We start from the raw sequence: 23,114 nt of genomic DNA, 5'->3' as shown, positions 1-23,114 counted from the left end.
AGAGGTGGTTTTGAATTTTAATTTGTTGGGTTCTGTGTTGGAAGTAGGAGGTGAACCAGTTAAGGACAGTGCCATTTAAGCCGAAGCGATTTTGGAGTGCATTAAGTAAGGTTGAGTGGTTAACTGTATCAAATGCAGCAGTTAGATCTAGAAGAATGAGTAGGCAGGACTCCCCCTTATCCAGGGCAAGGTGGATATCATCTACTATATTAAGCAATGCAGTTTCTGTGCTTCAGCCTTTGCGGTAACTGAATTGTAGAGGGTCGAGTAGGCTGAAAGAGTCAATGTGTTTATCTAATTGGAGAAGGGCACATTTTTCAAGGGCTTTGGAGAGAAGGGGGAGGTTGGAGATGGGGCGGAGGTTATTAGGGTCATTAGGATCGGCTTTGGGTTTTTTAGGGATGCTTGTGATTTGTCCAAGTTGGAGGGAAACAGGGACGCACCCCGCAGAAATGGAAGAATTGATGATATTGCTTTAGATCATGGACGAGGGAAGATGGCAGTGGGTCTTTTGTGTGAGAGGACCGTTTTGATTTGGACAGGATGTTAGACTTCTAGTTCTGACACGGGATTGAAATCATGCCAGGAGGCATTGTTTTTAAGCAGAGGTTTAGTGAGGCAGGGTTCAAGCAGGGTAGATGAGGGGAGGTAAAGGGACGGAGTGGGGGGGGGGGGGGTAAGAGGTATGGGAGGGGGTCGCATCAGGAGGACATTGGGGGGTGGAGGGGCCCGAGTTATCTGGATGGATTGATCAATTTTGGCACTTTTTTGCTGAAAAAGTTAGCAATTTCTTCACATTTGTTAGTGGCGGCTAACAAGTTGAGGGAGGCCGGGGAGGTTTGGTTTCTAACAACGTTGAACAGTTCTCTGGGTTGGTTCTTTGCCCGGGTGAGTTGAGCATGGAAGAAAGATGCCTCTTCAGAGAAAATTTGTTTTTTGTAGGTAGATCTAGCCGTTCTAAGGAGGGTTAGAAGGGAGAGGGAAGGATGAAGCCTCCATGTTCTTTCTGCGAATCTAAGTGAGCATCTTTCATTGTTGAGGTCAGAGGTAAACCATGAATTGGAGGGGATATTTTAGTGTTTTAGTTTTGAGAGGGGCAAGTTGGTCTAAAACCTCAGAGACAGATTTATTATAGTACTCCGTGAGTTAGTTTGCATTGAGATAGGGTGGGGTGAGACGAAGTTGGGATTGGAGTTTGGACTCAAGTGCACCCGGAGGGATTTGCCTAAGATTTCTAGTCTTAATCATGGTTTTGTTGTTTCCAGCAGGGGCGGGCGGGGTTGATGGGGAAATCTTGAACAATATGAGGTGGTGGTCAGACCAATCAATGGGGATGATGTTGGATAGGGATGCTAAGTCTTCATTAGCGATGATAGCGTCGAGAGCAGCCCCTTTGGAGTGGATTGGGGCGTGGCAGAGTTGTTTGAGGTCGCTAATCTCAAAAAGATTAGTGAGAGGGTTGATTGTGGGATCCGCAGGTTCGTTCCAGTGAAGGTTAAAATCGGCAAGAAAGATTTTTGGAGTTAGAAATTAGCCATTGCGTAAGAAGGTCTGATAGTTCTTCTGCGAAGGGCAGAGGTTCACCAGGTGGGTGATAGATAGTGTAGTCGTATTGGGGGAGATCCCTTCAAATTAAGTTTGGCTCCAAGGTATTCAAAGGTTGTGTAGTCCGTGATCTTGGCTAGGGATAGTTGGAGTACTTTTTTTAAAATAATTGCTAGACCACCTCCTATTCTCTCAGATCTGTCTTTCCTGATAATGGAGTAACCAGGGGAGGGGGAGGATAGGTCGAGGATGGGGGTTGAGTGGTCTTTGAGCCAAGTTTCTGTGAGGAAGGCGATGTCAATATCTTCGCAAAGGATGGTTTCAGATATTTCGGTCGCATGTCGAACAGCCGAGCGGCAGTTCACGAGCATTCAGGTCAGGGGTTTGGGGTTAGAATTGGGGGGAGGTCATGGGAGGATGGAGGTGAGTTGGGAGGGGAGGGGGGGGGGTCTGGGGGATTCAGGAGAGGAGTGGATTCTGCTGATCCCCATGATAACAGGGATGTTGGATTGAGGGAAGGAAGAATCCTTGAGGGAGGGCCCATTAGGGTAGGAGTCGCAAATGTCAGCTAGGTTGGAGGCGGAGTAGTCATTCAGGGCGCGAAGGGGTCTGTGTGTACGGTTGAGAAGAGGGGAGGGTTTCCAACATTTGGGATACGGGTATTTGCTAGAGCCGGAGTATAGAGAGCACCATGAAGGGGGGGGGGGGGGGGTTCTAGTTTTGGGGGATTTGAAGTTTTAGAACTCTTCCCTAAGTTGGGCAAATTCAGTAATCAAGGTGGAGATATTGCGTTCAATGTTGCAGAGTGTCTGGGTTAAAAATGAGAGGTGGGATGAGGTAGGGGCCGGAAGTATGGTCATTGTTCACTGGGGTGGTTGGTTTGGGGTCAGGAGGGGGCGAGAGGTCATGAGGGGTGATGTTGGGGCAGGGGAAAGGGGTGTAGTGAGAGTTGACTGGGGGAGGCGGATTGGAGTTCAGAGAGGGCGAAGGGCAAGGGGCGGGGGATAGGGGTGATACTGAGCCTTTGGTGGTGGGGGAGGCCTGGTTAGCGGAAATGGAGGACGAGGAGTGAGGAGATGCAGCGTAAAGGTTGGGTGTTGGAGTGTAGTTCTGGGAGGGAGGAGAAGGGGTGTAGTAGCTAGGGGGAGATGGAGAGTTTGTGTATGTTGGGAGGAAGGGGGGGTTGCGGTGGGATTCTGGGTTGGAGCTAGGGGGAGAGCTGGGGGGGTGAAGGGAGGATTGAGATGTGATTAGGGGTTGGAGAGAGACAGATATTTGGGGGCATGGTAATTTGAGGGGTGGTGAATGAGTTAGATGTGATGATGGGGTGGCTTCAGGAGAGGGTGATAGCATAGCGCTCAAACGGAGGGATATGTTATTAAGGTTTGGTATGACCTGGTGGTGGAGAGGGGTTGACGTTGGGGAGTCAGGGGAGAGCCATGAGGGGTCGGACAGGTGTGGGAAGAGGAGTTGGTATGGACAGCTGGTGTGAGATGGTGTTGAAATGGTGTTCATAGATGGTGAGGTGGTGTTTGGAGGCTTCTATCAGGATGTTACCTGTTTTGAAAATGGAAATGTCAATTTCACAAGGGAAAAGTGGGGAAGGAGTGATGGATAGTTTAAAACCGTAAGGAATTTTACACAATTTAGATATTGGAAGGTGGTGTAAGAAGGTGCTCTTCCATTTGGAGGGGCGTTTGGAGTAGAAAATGTAGTTTGTTTTTATGGGGGACGTGAGGCTGTGGTAGTTGTCAACAATAAGGGTTTCAGGATGCTGGATTAGTAATTTATGTTTAAGATCTTTCCTGGCATTTTTGGAAAGATTAGGGGGGTAAGGAATGGTCCAGGAGTTGGGGCCATGTTTGGTGAGGGAGGGGTGTTTGGAGGAGAGGGCGGGAAGGAGGAGGGGTGTAGGAGCGCGATTGTGGATGGACGTGATAGGTCAGTTTGTTGAGGGATAAGGCGTAGTAAAGAGGGGTGGGTGCAGTGGTGTAAAGAGATTTAGGAAACTGCAAAGAGAGAGGGGCAGGAAGGGTGATGTAGGGTGGTGAGGAATTGTACTGAATAGAGAGATTAATTCATGGGGAGTAACATGGCGAGTGAGATAAAGAAAGCGAGAGAAATAGATACAGGGGGGATTAGCAAAATGGAGTGCATGAGTGAGATATTGTTAGGATTACGTTATGGAAAGTATCCAGGTTTTATTGGCTGCTCATGTGCCTTTAAATAAAGTGTTTATACACGTTTGAAATTTAGATAAAAAATATTTTATTTTTAAAACAGGGATAAGCCATTTGGAAATTATGGGGAACAGGAACTGTTGGCATAACAAATGGTAGCCTTAACAGAATGCCAAATTGGGCTGACAGGGACTGCTAACATTTATTCCTAAGGACCTCCCAGATGTTTTGGCTCCAACTCCAGCATGCAAAAAACAGGTTTTGGTCCTGAAGAGGGGAGGATACCTCATATCCACAGGGGAGTGGCCAGAGGAAGGCCCAGAACTTCTTCAGGGGGAAGATGACGGGAGACAAAGAAGAAATACTGCAAAAGGAATTGGGGAATTTGCAAGAAAATAGTTAGGTCTGAGAATAGAACATTTTCCAATCAATGGCTAGTGCATAGAATAATACTGGCATCCCACTACCACCTCTTCAGAACATTCCTGGACCTGGTGAAAAAAATATCTATAAGGGAGGACCCTGCCCAACTTCTTGAAGAGGACGACGACTCAAGAAATCCGGACTCTTTCTGGGACTCAGGAACTGGAGCTGTTCTTCAAGGGTGGTGGATGACGTAATATTGGACTGCTCCAGGGAAACAAAAAGCAAAAGGGCTCCTGAACACAAGAGGGCCTAGATGATCAATGAGGACTGGAGCTGGCAGGAGCCTTGGCTGGAAAGAGACATGGTGGCTATCTTCCTGGAGAATGGTCACAGTTGTATCCTAGCCAGGCTACTAGAAGAATCATGCGATTCTGCTTCCGTGACGATATTCCCCTAATTATGTATTTGCCACATAATCCATCATCTGCTGCATAATCTGCAGATTTAAACATTTTTATTTTGCTCAAACAGATCAAAAGTTACAAAGAATATGGCAACTTGAGTTCCTGTGCACCTGAAGGCTCTTTGCAAAGGTGGACTGCTCATCTTTCAGTTGCTTATTGCCTTATTTGGTTGTTAAATTGGTACTGCCGCATAATTTAGTCATCCTCTGCTGCATAATTCCAGTGGCCCTGCTCATAGCATTACTGGAGCCTATTTGATGTGTGGGCTTGTCCCCAGGCTCCTCTAAAACAATCCTGAGCCAAGGGAAGTGAAGATCTGACCAGCACCATAGCCGTGGATGCTTTTTTCTCAAGTGAAGCACTTTTCCTTGTCCCTCGGATGTAGCCAAGAGGTAAAACTGCATTGAGGTTTCTGCTGGCCATTGGAGCATGAGGCACTCTGGTGAGAGGCAAGACCTGGGAGACCTGTGTAGAGTGCTGTAGAAAGATGGAGCAAACAGTTGTCTGGATGATAACACCCAGATGACAATCCAGCCCCAGGTGGTTCCTAGGTCCTTCCCCGTAAGAGGCACATCCTTTATATATAGATCTTCTATCCCAGATTTTCAGATTCATATCCTTATACATAAGATGTTTCTATCAACTCGTTCAATCTAATTAATGGTATAAGAAGGGTTAAAGGCTGACTTTACCCTCCTGGTATTTAAACCTATAAATAGCAGCATGCATACAAATCTCAGGGATGAGTGTTCAATTGTGAGCTGTTTTACTGCTTATAAGGAAAAGATTTGTAGCCTGACCTAACAGGGCATTTACAATAAAACTGAATGTTTATAAAATGGATGAGAAGGAATTTATTTACGGGAGAATGGATACATATTATGGTATCTACCGGAATGTTATATACTTTGATCCTTGTATCACTGGACAGGATGATGAAATGTACACCAAATCTCAAAAGAAATTACTATTTGGATGAAACTCTATACATCCAATGTTTACAGATGTACTAACGCTCTACTACATTAAGCCCTGATGAAGTTCTATATGTAATTGGAACTAAATGCTTTGGCTGGACATTGTTGAAATTGGATATTGAAAGAAAAAGTATAAACATCATATTTTGGAATATATACATTGAATGCTTTCTGGACTACAGATTTCTTACTGTGCACCTTTCCATTTGCTATCATTATACATAAGATGTTTCTATCAACTCCTTTCAATCCATTTAATGGTATAAGAAGGCTTACAGGCTGACTTTACCCTCCTGGTATTTAAACCTGTAAATAGCAGCATGCATACAAATCTCCGGGATGAGTGTGTAATTGTGAGCTGTTTTACTGCTTATATGGAAAACATTTGTAGCCTGACCTAACATGCCATCTACAATAAAACTGAATGTTCATAAAATGCATGAGAAGTTTCAACAAGCGCTCCATCTTGCCTTTCAGTTACTTCAGATCGCTGAAAACGCTGAAACGCAAAAGGGTATGGTTCAACATACAATTTGGGAAATGTTGGATTTAGATAGTATTTTTTGAATAACTGTGTCCACTGTTGTTTAATTATGACCACTTGATGTCAAACAACTTAGCTGAAAGCAACTCTTTGAACTAAACACATTAATGTATTAAACATTTTAAATACTGTCAGAAATTAGGATATTCATTTGGGAGGTGCCAAATTATTATCCACCCAGATTATGATCTTGACAATTTATTGAGCAGAATCTGGTTAGAATAACTGTTCTAAGAGAATCTCTTCTTGACTGCTGGTAGCTGTGGTACAAGCAGAAGGCAATTCCTGAGAGATGTGTGTTGAGTTCAAGCAGGACCAACTTTTTAAAAGTCAACAACAAAACATGAAATTCCCAAACCAATCTAAAATATAAAGAAAAACTCCATAATAAAGACACAAAAATCTATATTATAAACCAAAGATGTAGACAATCATTTGCTAACCAGAAACTAGGCAAGATTTATGAATGACCCACTGGAGCTAAGGTCGTCTACACCTAACAAACTATACCAGTTTAAGTTTTTTACATTGGTACTTGGTCTATTTTCTGAAACTCTGTCTTCCAGAAAGTTCTTTGAGGTCCCTCAAAGTTGAGTATACGATAGTTCTCACCAAATCAAATTTCTTATGCCCCAAGAACTCAGAGATTGAAAAAGCTAGATTTTTTTAGCCTCTGAGCTCGCATTGTTGCTGGGCCAGATAGGTCTCTTTGTTCCAGTTCAAGGTGTAACCTTCAGAGTTGGTCACTATTTTGATTCTCAAAATCCATCAGTCAGTAAGAATGAACTCCATGATAAAGCTGGTCCGCTCAGGATATGCCTTCCCTTGGGAAGCTTCAGTGTTGTGTCCAAGTCCCCCGCACTAACAGAGTAAAAGGATGGTACGTGGAAAAAGGTCTTGAGTCCCACTTATGATTAACTGCTAGGCAAGGTCACTCATTGCATCTAGGTCCTACAGCCACAAAAATAACTCCATGGGCATCTACGACATCAACGGCGCACTGGCCCGAGAACATTTCAGACAGTGTAGGCTTCACCCAGTGAAAATTGGACATAGAAATTGAAAAAACGTAACAGATCCGATTAAAGAAGTCTCCCTCTGAACACCAGAATATTTCTGAATATTCCATCAAGGTGGAGGGAGAAATAAGCAGACCATAAAATTGGCATCCCACATTTCCAGAGGATTGGCTCCCTGGCTTTGCAGTCGCCTTGATGATGGAATGGCAAGCAGTGTTGCAGGTATGGACACACACTTTGAAAGATTCATCCAGATGAGAGCTGTGTTCTTGCTCTGCCTTGATTTAGTACTCAGGTGACTACTTTGTGCTACCATCCAAAAGCCTGAAAGATGTCTGGGCAGTAGGTGACCTCGGTGGTACTGCTGTAGGACGACTACTACTTCAAACCTGTCATTTTGGGAAGTCTGGAACGCACATGCTTCCTTTTACATTGATTCGTGGACCTGCATCCAGCTGCCGACCTAACAGAGTATCCAAGGCATTTAACCTTCTTCTTTGCGAGTAAGTGCATAAGGGTGAACCTTGTTTCATCCTTGGTCCAGGGAGACTATAAAGATTATCACTGCCACCACTGTTAGCCTTCTACAGCTTTGCACCAGGAGTCATGATCTGTAAGGAAGGCCGACTTTGTGTGCCACTTTAGATGACAGATCATCACTCTAGGTCTCAGTCCATGTCACAAATGCCTCTGGGCATTCACTAATGTCATGGGGATCACAAATTTACCCGAATTATTTAGAGGACCTTTCTCCATCCAACGGAAATTTCTTAAATAACTAAGTACCGCATGAGCTTGCAGACAAAGCAGGTTTCAGAAAGGTATGGGTTTGTGAACAATCTATAATCCTAGAGTGACTGCCATTTTTACGTAGTATTGCCTGTGTCGTCGTCCATTCTTGATAGCCAAATGTTCGGTAGTAAGATGTTCATGATTGGCAGGTAAGCAGCACAGTGAGGTATGCTATCAAGTAACAAGGGCCAACTGAGAATGGCACTTCAGGAGGATGGTTAACCCGCATTACCTGCAAGAACTACCATTTTGTGCAGTGACTAAGCAGCAGTCATTTACAATACTGGCTACAGTTAGGAAAAGTAGGTTTGATCTGCAAAGGATAGTTGTATACAAAATGTACCAATAGCCACTATGAGCATGTCCGAATGTAGATGAACAGGGTATTTCCCCAAAACTCTCAACCCCTATATTGCACTCTAGAAAAGCATCCTGAATGGTGGGGACCACTGGCTCACCAATGACTGGTAGTGTACTGTGCTGTAAATACAGTCTGCAACAGAATTAGCACCAACATGCATGTCACTTGTAGAAAGATCACCAGCGAGGGCTGTCTGGATGTTATCATCAGCAGGCAACATCGGAGGGCACTTTGGTTTAGGAAGAAAGGCTGGTCAGTAGCACGCTAGCTGGAGGGGTGAGCAGAGGGAGGTCTCCAGCTGCAGGTGGACAATAAAGAAGCCCCCTTCTCAGTCCAAATCCAGCACAGTGGTGCCAAGCTGAGACATACTCTAGCCTTGAGGAGCAGGTCATCTCCCAAAAATGTTCACTCAGAAAATCACAGAGTCCTGTCAAAAGCCTCCTAAAACTCCTTTTCCCATTTGAATGACTGAAAGGTCTGACTAGCCAACCTCCAAGGAAGAGGATTCAGCCTAATCGTGAAAGTCATGCACCTCTCAGAAAGAGACCACTTCCTTACTGTGCGGTCACTATGACGTCATCCACATAACTGACTGGGAGTCAATAGAAGTTGTCACTTATTACAGCTCCCGGTTGATGACAGGCCCCATTACACCAGTGGGGAAACCTAGGCTATACCCTTTGCTCAAGCTAACCTTTGCTCAAGTATCATACCTTTGTTTACTCTCTGCTGGAGGGGTAATCCAGGTGCAATCAAAACTCTGAACATTACCAGGGTAGCGTGTGCAGGGAAGACACATCATGTGGGCCATACTCCTGTCTCCTGACTTGCCCAAGGCCAGTAGGTAAATCACAACAATGCCCTAAGGCTAGAGTGCCCCCATCTCCTCCACCGTTCATTATATAAATTATTTATTAAGTGCCCGAGGCGTACATTGCCTTGGGGAGCGAGAGCAGGCTTTCTGGCAGGCTCCAGCCTGCCCTCGTGATAAAACCAATGTAGCTACTGTGAGACCCTTGGGATGGCCTGGAAACTAGGTTTTGCGTCACAGCCAATTGACACTACCAGCAGGGTGCTTTTGGCACTTACCATTTAACTCATTGTGCATTTCTCCAGTGGGTGTGAGCTTCTGAGGCTGATTTATTTAAGCCCTAACACCACTGCTGGTGCCTCTGTCTCAGCAGACACAGTGGGGGGCATAAGCAAAAGGTATAAAGTTAGAAAGGAGGAAAAGAGACAGAGGTCAATCAAAGACAGCGGGAGGATAGAGGACAGATGGAGATTAGAAAGGAAAGGGAGAAGCGAGAAGGAAACAGTTCCCCAGCATGTGCTGGGCCCACGGAGAAGGAGCATGACCCAAGCAGAAACGGGTGAAAGCAGGTGCTAGCTATCACAGTCCTTATGGCCTCTTGCTGGTGGTAGTTGAAAAACCAGGAGTGACAGGCCCCATCCACCTGCACTGATGACAGGGGGGCATGCTAGCTTCACTCTGTTACAGTGGGTAGCAATGGTTGTACTGTGCTCTTCCCAGTGCAATGCTGGAAGCCGTACCCAGTTCCTTCCTACAGGGCCAGTGTGAGCAGTCAGGCCAGTGCAAAGAAGATAGCAGCTGGGGCACACAGTCCACAGGGGGTCCTGCTGCTCCCCTGTGTTATGATCTATATAGGTACACCAATATAGGCTCAGGTAGTCACCTAACCTTTCACTTATATTCTCCCCTACCATTACACTACTAACAGTTCTTAGTACTGACCTTTTACCTAGTTACAGTAATGTCCAAAGATGACATGGGGTTTTCTCTGAAAAGCTTAAGCCTCATCCATTATGCATGAGGATTCTTGGAATCACAGCAGAACTGCACGCCTACCATCTCCTGCATAATAACTATGTATACGGGTCATTCCTTCTGTCATCCTAGTCCGACATGAGACAGCAAGGTATAGCCCCAGAGGGTACCACTTTGGGTATATATACACCATATCTTGCTGAGGTAGTCAGAGGAGAAAAGGACTTCCCTGCTGACACACTGACGCGAGACGCTGAGACTCCTGCACGCAGACACTCAAGCTCGCAGTGGTCTGACATCCCTTGCGGGGTGTCTATCTCAAAACCAAGACAGGGTCCCACAATCTCTCACTTCAGGTAATGGGGTTGACTTTATCCTAGAGGGATTCTTGGCTGTACACCCACATACATGCTAGGTACACTAAGTTACATCTAGTTAGGGTCGCATCGTAGGAGTACGCATTTTACTACTGTCATGTATTTTATATACTTGCCTGTATTCATTGTTTTAGCACAATGGTAGAAATCTACCATCCTTTTACTCGGTTAGTGCTTATAATCATTTATATTGGTTACTGTCTAGTGGTTGTTTCAGGACACCTATTTTTCACTAGAATGTCACTGGTTCAATAAATACTTATTGAAAAACGTCCCCACAGTTTATTCTGTGCATCTCTCCGAGACGAAGTTAGCACGGGTGACTGAGCGAAAAGTAGTACACTGTTCCCAAAATCCTGAGGGATCAGGGTTGTCATGTTTGATAGTTGCCAGGAACAATTCTCTCCTTGGTAAGAGGGGTTTCTAGTGGCACTGTGAGGTAGCTCGTATAAAGGCTAACATACCCGGTAGGGGTGTCTAGAATCAGTCTGACACCAATTCTACAGTGTAGGTTGTCTAAACGCGCAGATCCTATATAGGTTTATAGGAACTACACGACACCTGTGCCCCAAATAAGACCAGAATAAGGTAAGAGAGCACTCCTAACTGCTTTGATGCTGTAATTAATCTTGCTGAGATCAGGTTTCTGAATGATGACCTGTGGGATGTGACAACCTACCTGGTCTATGCCAGGAGTCCCCGTCAGGAACTATATTTGATGACCTGATTTCCAACAGCTAGACCCTCTCTAGGTCACACTGGCTGAGAACAGGAAGACGTACTCACTGCAGAACAACTTCCTCAGTTTCTGGAAGGCAAGGCTTGTCTTCAGGCGTCCGAAGGAACAGGACATTTTTTGGTTATTCCAAAGGGGTGCTATGTCTGGAGAGAAAAAAAATGACCTGCAGCACGTAAAGTACATAGAAATGTCTACAGTTTCTCAACTGTGTGTGTTGTTGGTCATCCTCAAAGAGGGAGCCTTTTGTTGATCCACTGACATAAAGTAAGAGAACAGATTGTGCCATGTGATACCTTACTGGAAGCATGAAATGTGACCCTGTCTCCCTTAGCACACAGTTGGCTATTTAGCTGCCTAGTTAGGACTTACTTGTGTAGCAGGTGTGATCAGCTATGTGTGATTAGATGCACAACCATGTCAATCCGGAGGATATTCTGAAGTTTTCTTTATTTGAGTTTTATATAGCGCTGGCTAGACGCAAGGGTATCAGATCGCTTTACATGTTTTGAGAATACGTTTTCAAGAAGTAAATGACGAGTCAGATTGAAAAATATAGGACAATAGAGCAGTAAGGTAGTCCGCGTAGATACAACAATATATAACACTGGAGCTGTTGGATTATAGGGACGGAGACAGAGTCAAGACTGCATTGTCAATTAGTCAGGGGACCTCTCTGACGGAGATTGTCAAAGAGGGTTGGATCTTTGGGAGACGTAAATAAGCTTGTGTAACTGTTGAGTAGTAGAGGTGTGAGATCCCGTTTGAAGCAAGAAAAAGGAGGGGTTGCGGCGTAGCTCCTTAGGGAGTAAGTTCCAAGTCTTGGGAGTGTTTCCAGAGAAGGACCATGCCTGCGAGGATTTCTTTTAAACTTTGGGAGATATGAGAAGAAGAGAGTTGGAGATTCTTAGAGTCCTGCCTTTTCCTGCTCTCAATAGTTTGGTTTCTAGGTATTTTGGGGGTTTGTATGTAGGGCTTTGTGGGTTTTACAAGCTGTCTTGTAGATGCATCTTCCTTCAATGTGAAACCAAGTGAGACTTTTAAGGGCGGGTGAGATGTGGTCAAACCGTTTGACTCCTATAACGAGTCTGGCAGCCGCATTGAGGATTGTACTTGGGGGCACAAGGTGGCTTTTAGGGGTTTCTGTCAGGATGCCATTGCTGCAGTCAAGTTTCCAGAGGACTAGCGATTGTTCTACCGTCTTAATACCATTGGAGGGAATAAACGCTCCGATTTTCTAGAGATGGTTTAGTGTGTAGAGCGCTCCTTTGGTGGTATTTTTGATGTGCTCCTTAATTGACAAGTTTATGTCTATTGTGATACCCAGGACTTAACGGAGGACAGAAAAGTGTTTCAAAATGTTTGAGCCATTCTTGGATAGGTAGAGGTTTGATTTTGGAGAAAGGAGTAGTAGTTCAGTCTCGTTCGGATTCAGCTTGATGAGGTTGGTGTTTAGCCAAGTTTGTATCTTAATTAGAGTGGCATGAAGATGTTGGATGGCGCTGGGTGATTTTTTTCTGTAGTTGAGCTGTGTGTCGTCAGCATATAGGCAATATTTGATCCCAGCTTGGTTCAGGATAACTTTGAGGGGTTCCATGAAAAGATTGAGGAGTGTGAGGATGGAGCCTTAAGGTACACCTTGTGGTACTGGAGCAGGCTTTGAGAGACAGCTGTTGATTTTCATTTGTTGGGAGTGATATTGAAGATATGACGTGAATCATCTCAGGAATGTGCCATTGATACCAGTGCAGTTCTTGAGTGTCTCAAGTAAAGCTGGGTGATGAACTGTATCAAATGCCGCCAATAGGTCAAGTAGGATAAGGAGGAATAGGTCACCTTCATCTGAGGATATGTGAATGTCGTCTAATATATTGAGCATTGCCGTTTCGGTGCTACAGCCTCTCCTGACTCCCGATTGGAAAGTGTTGTGGAGGTTGAATGCTCCTATGTGTTAAATGAATTGAAGTAGGACTCACTTCTCCAATGGTTTAGCTAGGAAAGGAAGGTTGGTGATGGGTCTGAGGTTGTTGAGATCACTGGGGTAAGCCCATGGTTTTATTTAGAATAGGGGCGAGTTGGCCGAGCTGGAGGGAGTCAGGTACGCGTCCTGATAAGAGAGGCATTGAGTTCTTTGGTCCAGAACAGGGAGATGATATGGTTGAGGGTCTCTATTAAGGTGGGGGGAAGGGAGGGGGAAATGGTGATGTAGGATGTGAGCTTATCTCACAGGTTTGAAGTCTGTCCCCATAGCATTATTTTTAGTTGAAAGTTAGTTATTTGCTATATTTTGCTTTTTGGGGGCTCTCCTCTTTAGTTGAGTCTTGGGGAGGAGTTTCCGTGTTGACCTGTGTGTAAGTGGAGTCGGCAGGTTAGGTTGTCAGACTATAATCAAGTGTCAGGGATTGTTAGATTTTTACAACTTTGTCAGCGAGGAAGTTGGCCATTTCTTCACAGAATTTGTTGGTGGTTATTGTTTCTGTTGGGAGGCAAGTGTGGTGTGTTGTTTTATTAGGTTGAAGAGCTCCCTTTAGACGGTTTTTCACATGGTTGAGTTGTTTACGAAAGAAAAAGGCTTTTTCCCCTGAAGATGTGTTTCTTGTAGGAGAGCCGTAAGGATCTTAGGCGTGAGAGGTGCTCCAGTGAGGGGTTCTTTCTCCATAACCTTTTGGTCTGTCCAAGTTGTCTTCTTTGGTTGTTAAGATCTAAGTTGAACCAGGGTCTGGATTAGAATTTTCTCGACCTCTTTAGTTTGAGTGGTGCAACTTAATCAAGAACATGTCATCACTGAGCTAGAGCAGGCGGTGAGATCATCAATGGTGTGAAGGAGGGGTTGCGAATGTAATTGAGTGCTGATCCTGGATTCTAGCTCTGTTAGTGGGATATGCTTGATGTTCTTAGCCCAGTGCGTGGATTTGTTGGAGGGGCTGGGAAGGATATGGGGGGGTGTTTTGATGGTGGTCTGACCAGTCGATGGACAAGATGGAACAAAGGGAGACAAGCTCACTCATAGTAATTATAGCATCTAGACCGGAGCCTTTATTGTGGTCTGTTCATTACAGAATTGCTTGAGGTCATTGATTTACAGTAGGTTACAGATTGTTTCGTCTTCTGTGTTATTCCAGTGCAGGTTGAAGTCACCCAGGAGCACATCATTGGAGCCAGTAAGGGAGAACTGAGTTATTAGGCCGGCTAGTTCCTCAGCGAAGAGTCACCAGGTGGGTAATAGTTGGTGTGGAGTTAGGTGGAAGTGGTGCCTTTAGTTGTGATTTCGAAGGTCGAGTACTTTGTGGTCTCTAGGGGGTTAAGCTGGACTGTGTCTATGTGTATGATCGCAACCCAGACCCCTATTCGCCCTGGTCTATCCCTTCTGATGATGGAGTAGCCAGAAGGAGTGACCAAGTCTAGTTTCAGGGTTGAGTGCTCGTTAAGCCATGTTTCCGTAAGGAATGCAATGTCGATTTCTTCCAGCAAGTATTGTTTTAGCAATCTCTGGGGTGTTTCTCACTGCAGATCTGTAGTTTAGGAGTATACAGGTTAGGGAGCAAGGGCAATTCTTAGTAGAGTGCAGTGTTTGGATGGTGGTGTATTCATCGGGTTCTCTGGGTGATATGTTAGCTCCTAGGATTCTATTAGTGCCAACGAATACTGGGATTGTGGATGCAGGCTTGGTGTCTGTTTGAGGGGTTTTTGTGTTGTATGATTCGCTTCGAGTAGTTTGGCTTCTTTTGAGGATAGGGGTTGAGAGCTCAGTAGGGTCTGTAAGACAGGCGGATCTTAGGAATGGAGGTCTGGCCGGTGAGACAGCTGACTGTTGGAGATCCTTTTTGGGGAGTCAAATTCTCTATTGTCAGGGTGGAATGGAGTATTAACTTAGCCTAGATCGCAAGGTAATTTTTTATGATGGAGCAGTCTTTAGCTAGAGAATCAAGTTTTCGTTCTATTTGCCTCAGTAACAGGGCTTTAGACCCTCTGCCTATTCAGGCAGAGTGTCTAAAGTAGGCAAATGAACTTTGACTGATGGGAGGGAGGTGACATCGAGGTAGGAAATGTGGAGGGGATTTGTGGGATGGGTGGATTTTGCAATGGAAGTCTGGGGGGGCTCAGTGCTTAACATTCTTGAATTAGGGCTGGTGCTCTTGTACCCACTGTGTGCGACATAGAACGGTTTTGATGTAGTCATTACTTGTGGTGGGAGTAGTGGGGACAGAACTGGAAATAACTTGACTCGGGCGGGTGTAGGGGGCGGCAATGGTGCATAGTGTGGTGGTGGAGCCCTGTAAGCAAACAGGTTCTGGGTAAATGTACCAAGGTGGCAGGGAGGGGGGTGGCTGGGGAAATCGGATCTGGTTGTGTGAATTTGCTGAGGAGTAATGTGAAGTGTCGGTCAAAAATGGTGAGCTGATGGTTTGCCGCTTGGATTAGTATGTCCCCGTTCTGAAGATAGATATGCAGAACTCTCCTCTAACGTTTTGGGAAAGGGTAGTGGTGAGTTTAGTACCATAGGGAATTTTGATTGTTTTTATCATCAGAAGGTGGAGAAGGAAGAGGTTCCTCCATTTTGCCGGGCATTTAGAATACAAAATGAGGTCATTTCTGTGTTGCTATTGTTCATACAGTGATATGTATTAGGTCAGGGATATAGAGTTCTCAACTTTAATGTATCATCAGGTATCCTGTCAAGCAGTCATGCCGGAGGGGGGGGTGGGTGTAGGGGGGGGCGGTTGGGGGAAGGGTCATAGTAGGGGGTGGTTGTTTGAAGTTTGAACTTTGTTCGGCTGCTCCAATTTCACGGGGGTACTATCTGTGTGGGGACCCCGCGCCCTGCGAGTCTATACTATGCCTACGGGGGGCCGCCAGGGGGCGGGCCTCTAAGGATTATCCTGCAGGGTGACTGGGGGGAGCAACGATTTACCCATGTACTGAGGACTCATAGCTGGGAAATTTATGCGATGGAAATTGTATTTTAACATGCCCAGGCGGGGGATAGTCGTTGATTGTATTGTTTTCTGAGTGTTTAAATGCCAATAAAAATATTCAACAAAAAAAAAAAAAAAAAAATTAGTGTTTCTGGAAGTTGTTTGAGTAGGTTGCGTTTGAATATTTTTTTTGCATTATTTGAGAGATTTTGTGGGTATTTTATGCTACGAGTTGTGGCCAAATCTCTAAACTGTAGGGGTAAGTCACCTTGGCAGTCCTTTGCAATAGAATCCCTGTTTGAGAGGAGGCGGATTCCAGTGTAAATGATATACAAATGCCTGCGTTTAGGGGCAGAGTTCTAAAAGGCCATAGATTAATTGTTGGGCGCTTCCTCCCCAATTTCAAAAGAGCAGTGAAAAAAGGAAATTAATCCCGCTCTCTCTCATTCTCCAAAGGCAGGAAATTGCCTTCAAGGAGGTAGGCCAGAGCTGATCTTGAATGAGTGGAGCTGGGAGTGCTCCTTGCAGCATAAACAAGGCTCTCATTCAAAGGCCCTTGAGCCATACTCGGGTAGGTATTAAAATGTCATTAGTGGAGCACAGCTGTATTAACTTGTGCATTTTTGTTTGGGGCGCCACTCATAAGCAGTTTGTGTCAAATGAGAGGGAGCAGGGTCATGGGCGCAGAACAGGGACATTAGAATGTTAACTACATATTAAGAAGCCTACACCAACGTTATATCGCTCCATTGCGGCATTTGTATCAAGCATTAATCTACTGTATATATTGGAAAACATATATCAACAGTTGGAGTTCAGATTATATAATAATATTTGGATGACTCTCTTGTACTGTGCCCGTTATATACCACTGGGTTTTGTATCCACACTGTAGACACACAAAATGATAGTATGGAGGGTGTGTGATGAGAATTGAGAATGTATGGCATAAGAGAATTGGGTTGCGAGTAAGAATGGTTGATGAGGTATGAATGGTGTTTCGAGTGGGGTTGAGAATTATCTTTATTTTTGTGCTGATTCTTGCTTATATTATTGACTTAATATGTATTTTGGATTATGCTATATTTATTGAAATGATATATTAAGTGTCTACATTTTGTATTAAATATATAATATTGTGTAATTCTCGTACATAGTTTATTTTCTGTATCCCTTGTTTGGTTTGGTCAGTACGCGTGAACTTATCCGATTTAAGAGAGAGATAGGACATTAGCTGCAGGGGGATTTTCCCTGGTTTTCTTTTTATGGAGCAGGGTAATAGTGTCAAGAGAGCCGTGTAGCCACTCCATTCTTGTAGTCAGCGGATGAGGCTCAGCGTATACCAGGGGCGGCTCTCCCACTTTAGAGGCTGCTAGAGCGTCTCCTCTGACACGGACCTTTTTCCTCAGGCCCCACTCCACCACAAGCCATAGCTCACACCAGGAGGCAATTAATGGGCAGCACCGAGCGACTCAGCTCCTAGGCCTGATAGTCAGCATTACTAATCAGGAGGGGGCCTCGCCGCACAAGGACTCGAGTGCTCTGGTCGGCATGGGTAGACTCAGACCAGAGTGTCATACAACAGTAGGCTCAACTGCTCAGGAGTGACAATTGTGGGTCCAGCCACACTGGCGGGGTGACCCAGGACAAATAATTAGTCTTTGGAACTGCAGTTACAGTTCTCAGCCAGTCTAAAGACCAAAAACATGTGTGGGAGAGGCCGTACTGGGCAGCTTCGGGTGAACAGGTAATGGCCGCCTCAGTCTTCTCGGCTGGCGTAATAGGAATTCCTCCGCTTACACAGAAGCAGTATCTCTCACGCCTCTGTAGCAGACAGTTGAGAAGTGCAGCCCATCTGATGTCCTGAAGGGGAGGATTGCATCAGGCAGCTCAGCCCTTAAAGCAGTCAGCTGGACAGCATAAGAGTGCCAGGAACAAGAGAATCCCACCGTGAAACACTGGGAATTGAAGCCAGACCTGGATTCCTAACTTCCCATCCTCGTCTCAATCATGAGAAAAAACAGGAAGCACTGTGGGTATGCAAGTCCTTGCAGAATCCATTAGGTGGGTTGTGTCTTTGAATTACTTCCTGTACTTTGATGGCAGAATCTCTTCAAAAGTAATGACTGCAACGAGGAGAATGGATGTAGGGATAATGGAAGGTTAACAGCATCTCCTTGTCCCTATACCCAGACCTAAATTCTCCTCAGCTCTTCCCCAAGACATCACTAGATTTCCCATAATCCATCTGCAGTGAAAATGACATCACTTCCTGCCTTCTCCCTACATCAATCAACTCTTCAGGGTGTCGCCATAAAAGAGCAGACAGACAAGGGTATTGTCTATTCAGGCCAGGAAAGCCAGCACCTCTGTTCCACTGAAACTTACAAAGTGAGATATAATCATGGGCCTCACCTAGCACCCTATATTGTCAATCACACTCAGATGTAGACAACCCACTCACATAGCATTTGCACAACCCACATACACAACTGTATACACATCCTGCTAACTACCACACAATCTCAAACTACAGAACACACATTACAGGTCATGCTCATCAACACTCGCTCTGCAGTACTCCACACATCAAACATCGCAGACCTTATTACGCACCAAAAGCTTTATGCTCTCTTAATCACAGAAACTGGCCTATGCCCATATCTTTGCACATCCTGGACATTTTTCCTCCCATAGGCTACAGCATCCATTATGCGGACCTTCCACATAAAAAGGAAGGTGGCCTTGCTGTTATCTACAAGTCCTCTTGGTCCTACACCCTAGGCAAGCAAGTAATACTCAGCTCTATAGAGTTACCTACTCTCTGCAACTCAGACCACCACGTTCCATCCCATCTACATGCTTCCCGGGCCGAACAAGGCCATCACTGATTAACTCTCAGATCTCTTCAATACCTCGTCCACCGAACATGCCCACACCACTCTCTTGGGTGAATTCAACCTCCCAGATAACACAAGCACAAAAAAATAAAAGACACCCTCTTCAACCTCATGGATATACTAGTGTGGTACAGGATGTCACACAACCAACACATTCCAAAAGCCACATCTTAGTCCTGGTCTTCTGAACATTACCAGCAATCCAATGCAAACCTCCCCCATACCTCTTGACTGGATCACTTTGCCATCCCCATCTCTTAGCATCCTACCAACAAACCAATGTTAGCACGAAAGAGAAGACCAAACCTTCAGATCCTTCAAAGATATCCCCAAAGATAACCTAATGCTTGAAATAATCGCTCAACCTATGAAATTCACACCAATCCCCTTCAAAACAAATTCAACAATTTGTTGTCTAAGTGAACATCCACGCCCCAATTAGAAACATGCATGTGCAAGCCAAAGCCTTCAGACCCCTGGCAGTCTAAAGACCTTTACTACAATAAGCAATCCATCCACAGACAAGAAAGAAGATGAAAGAAAAATAGAACTCCTGAGGACCTCTTCATATTAAACTTCCTCCACCCAACAGGCAGATAGCTCACCAAAGCAGCCCAAGTGAAGTACTATTCCAGCAACATCAATGAAGCCACCAACAGATGCAGTAGGCAGTCCTGCATCAGCAAACCCCTGCCGGTCCCGCCTATTCCTCACGTCACTGTTAAAGTTCAATGCCATCAACTTGTTCTTCTGTGAAAAAATACAGAAGATCTGACAAGACGACACCAGGCCTGCTTCAATTCTTACACCCATCTCTTCCCTTAAAATCCCACAATGGTCAGCCTACAAAGACCGATCCCTCCAAGATCTTGCAGACATATCTGACTCCCTCAAAAACACTTTTTTATGAGGATGATGTCTTACCAGCGTCCTTCATCAAAGTTCTCACTGGAGAAGCCGTCTTACCCCTAGTTAACATTGTCAGTGCCTCCCTCACTCAAGGCATCTTTCCAGAAGCACTAAAGACAGGCCAGATCCTCCACCTAATAACATAACCTACAGTAGTCTGTGATGACCTTGCCAACTACATGACCATCCCTCAACTACCATTCATCTGCAAGATCTTTGAAAAAGCGGCCTATGTTCAACTTTAGGACCGTAGCAATAATAACCATTTCTTGCACAACTGTCTGTCTGACTTCAGATCATCCTGTCGCACAGCGTCTGCTACCTTACAAATCGTAGACGATGCCCTCTCGACCACAGATGAAGATGACCCCCTGCCTCCTGATATTGCAGGACCTCTCAGGGGTCTTTGATAGAGTCGACCACCCTACCCTCACACACACCCAGGAGTCTACATTGAGATTCACCAGCAATGTCCTTCTCTAGTTTTCCTCAAAACTTCTCATGCTCAGGTCACAAAAGATCGCCATTACTTGTGGAGTTTCCCAGGGCTGTCTCCTGTCACCTTCAACCTATAAATGGAGTCAATTATGCTCTAAACACAAATAATAGAATCAGGATTCACTAATATGCTGATGATACACAACTTTACCTGAAAGTCTCTTCAGTTTCAAACATCCAACCCCTCAAACACTGCTTGCACATCATCCAAATTGGATGATGTGCCTACCTGAAGCTCAATCCCATCAAGACAGACTTCCTATTATTTGCGAAGGACAATAAACAGGATACAGCATCCACACTTATCTTGCAAACAAACTCATAATCTCTGGTGGATTTCAGCACAACCGTAGTCAGGACACCATCAGACTGCAGACTACACATAAAAAAAGAAAAAAGCAAGACAGGTTTTCCATCAATGCACCCAGGATCTGGAACAACATTCCTGTATCCATCAAGGCGGCCACAATGCTGCTGCAATTTAAGAAAGAATTGAAGACTCACCTCTTTGGTAAACACTACACCACAATTCACAAAACCATCCACAACCCAGCTTCCAATTCTCTTGCTGACTTTATGCTCGTCTTTGACCAGGTACAGTGTTCTGCTGTCTTTTGGCTAGGTTCACATTATAGAAATACCTTCTACATACATAGATATACATGTCAGGCAACTTAAAAGGGACTTCAAGGCTTTGGGCTTCTATTGCTACTAGGTAGACTCCATAGAACACTTTACTGGTGGTCTAACAGTGCAGCCAACGCTTCAGGCACCCATCACTCCTGGGACAACTCTATTGAGTGTTTTTGCTGGTGCCTTAACAGTGCCTTCAAGTGTTTGAGCTTCTATTACCCCTCTGTGGTCTTGACAGAGTGTTTTTCTGGTGCCACCAGGGGTTAGACCCCTATTGAACCTAGGTATATGATTCCAAAGAAAGTAATGATCAACTAAAATCACTTTCAATTTTGATTTGCAATAAAGTCTTGGATGCTCTCAATTTCTAAAACGTCTGTCTTAGCCTAAAAGCTATATTGTATTGTAAATGCTGTACATTAAATAATCCCTTCCACTCATGTTGTATTCAACTCGATGTGTAAGATGTGGCCACCCTCCATTGCAGCACGTCTAGAGCACACTCTCTGAACCTCACAAGGAACGCTAAACTCAACAATGAGAGAACACAGCAACCAACACCTTCCATTCATCCAAAAATTGGAAGATTGCATAACTACCTACTTAACCTGTTGGAGAGCACTTTGGTGTTTCGTCAGTAGGTAGGGAAGGCTAAAGAAATGGGGCAATACAGTACCTAAAACCAGCACGCTACCAACCACGCGTAATAAATTGAGCTGGTACTTATTCGGTGACTCAAAAAGCACTTTGTGGCCCGGAAAGGGCTATACAATAGTGCGCTACTTGCTGTCATTCATGTGCTTTCAGTTAGCAAATCTGCATCTGCAGGTTACACTACACAGCCAGTTTAATTGGGCCAATAACATTAACACGCCTAAAAACAATGATTTACAACAGCAAAGCTAAAGTAAGTCATGTCACGGTTTCATGGGAAAGTTGCACCTGAAAGGAGAGCCAAGCCTTACTCTTAAATCGATATTACACCTGATGGACTGAATCCAGGATGGACACGGGAATTCTTTTTTTTTTTTTTTTTAAGAATATTATCTTTCTGTCGGTGTAGGGTAGACACCAGCAAATATTGCAAAAATCAGCAAAAGGTGATATTTTCTCCTCATTAAAATAATACTTTTTTAATGTTTGTATTTGTTTTAAATAAGAAAATACATAGAGAAATAAAATAAAATATATTTTAAAGCGGTCTAAAATGTTACTGAGGATTATAAGAAATAGAGGCTAATTTGTCAGGATGAACGGGACCACATAGGATTTTCTTCAAACCCTGATTCAAGTAAGCGGCTCCTGGCCTTTCCGAAACTAAAACCACGAAACAATGAGTGTATTTTTCTTTGAGACAGGTGGCAATCCCAGGGTGCGTTCACAGTTATGACAAGAGGCGGGGCACATTGGTAATACAGCGCTGCGAGTCTACAGGAGATCCCTTGAACGACTACAGGAGAAACATGCTGGACGTCAGAGCTGCGAGAGGCCATGCTCGGGTGGGTGCTATCGATCTACAGGAAGGGGCACAGAAGGTTTGAAGTTCACCGGGCTCTCGAGACATGCTGGAGGAGCAGACGTGTGGAATACGGTCTAGGAGGCTGCCGCCCAGGTCATCGGGACAGAAGCTTCCTGGGAAATGGGCTTGCTGCGATCTGTGCTGCTGCAAAATTGGAGAAGGAAAACAAAAGCCTAGCGGTCTGCAAGGCATGGAGACATTGTCCTGTTGCGTGGAGAACCCCACTCCGGGCTAAAGTCAAACTTGCCAAGAAATGTACTCACCCTCTAGGGCCCACGGCTTTCCACTTCCGCGTTGCTTCCTCCTCGTGTTAAACTGAATTACAGTAGACCCCTTAGCACCGCCCCCTGCAGTCTTAAAGGGACCGCAGGACGGCTTTAACGTTTATGGTAATGAGAATCCGATTTTTTTTTTTACAACCTGAACATATTTGCTTTCAGGGCACAAATTACAATCAAGGGTTGATAAAGCCAGTCTGCCTGGTTATTTTATTACTAAATGGACTTGTTTAGTAGACTGTAGCGTTGTAGCCTGGGGACTAGGAATAACTTGTTACGCCACACGTGTTCTTGAGTGGTGACTAGAACACTGC

General features: G+C 44.8%; 1 protein-coding gene across 1 annotated transcript in view; it reads right to left on the bottom strand.

Annotated features, from left to right (window-relative positions):
* Positions 1-22,877, bottom strand: part of METTL21A (methyltransferase 21A, HSPA lysine) — a 76,967-nt gene extending 54,090 nt beyond the window's left edge. The window contains exon 1 of the mRNA XM_085648880.1: positions 22,786-22,877. The gene's annotated coding sequence lies outside the window, so the exon portion shown is untranslated. The remainder of the gene's footprint in view (positions 1-22,785) is intronic.
* Positions 22,878-23,114: the final 237 nt, after the last annotated feature.

The sequence above is a fragment of the Triturus cristatus genome, chromosome 3_2 (assembly GCF_964204655.1).
Source record: "Triturus cristatus chromosome 3_2, aTriCri1.1, whole genome shotgun sequence".
NCBI lineage: Eukaryota > Metazoa > Chordata > Amphibia > Caudata > Salamandridae > Triturus > Triturus cristatus.
Note: the sequence above shows the minus strand (reverse complement) of the source record. Positions and strands in the feature narration are given on the sequence as shown.